This window comes from Rhincodon typus, unplaced genomic scaffold (genome assembly GCF_021869965.1).
Source record: "Rhincodon typus isolate 14 unplaced genomic scaffold, sRhiTyp1.1 hic_rhity00014277, whole genome shotgun sequence".
Lineage (NCBI taxonomy): Eukaryota > Metazoa > Chordata > Chondrichthyes > Orectolobiformes > Rhincodontidae > Rhincodon > Rhincodon typus.
In genome coordinates, this window is record NW_025979915.1 from 1,082 (window position 1) to 1,370 (window position 289).

Genomic DNA, 289 nt, shown 5'->3' on the forward strand with positions numbered 1-289 from the left:
TGGTGCTCAGTCACTTTCCCATGTCCTTCTCCCTGCCAGATCACTCCTTCAGTTCGAGCCCCAGTCATGTATACTCCCCAACTTCAGCTTACACACATCCCCTTTCCATCACTTCCCCCACTCTGTGCCTCTAATCCTTCCTGTCTCTCATGTACCTATTACTTCTTTATTTTTCTATCTTTCTCTCTCTCCCCACTTTCTCTCTCTCTCTCCCCCTTTCTCTCTCACTCTCTCTCCCTTTCTCTCTCTCTCTCCCCCTTTCACTCTCGCTCTCTCTCCCCCTTTTGCT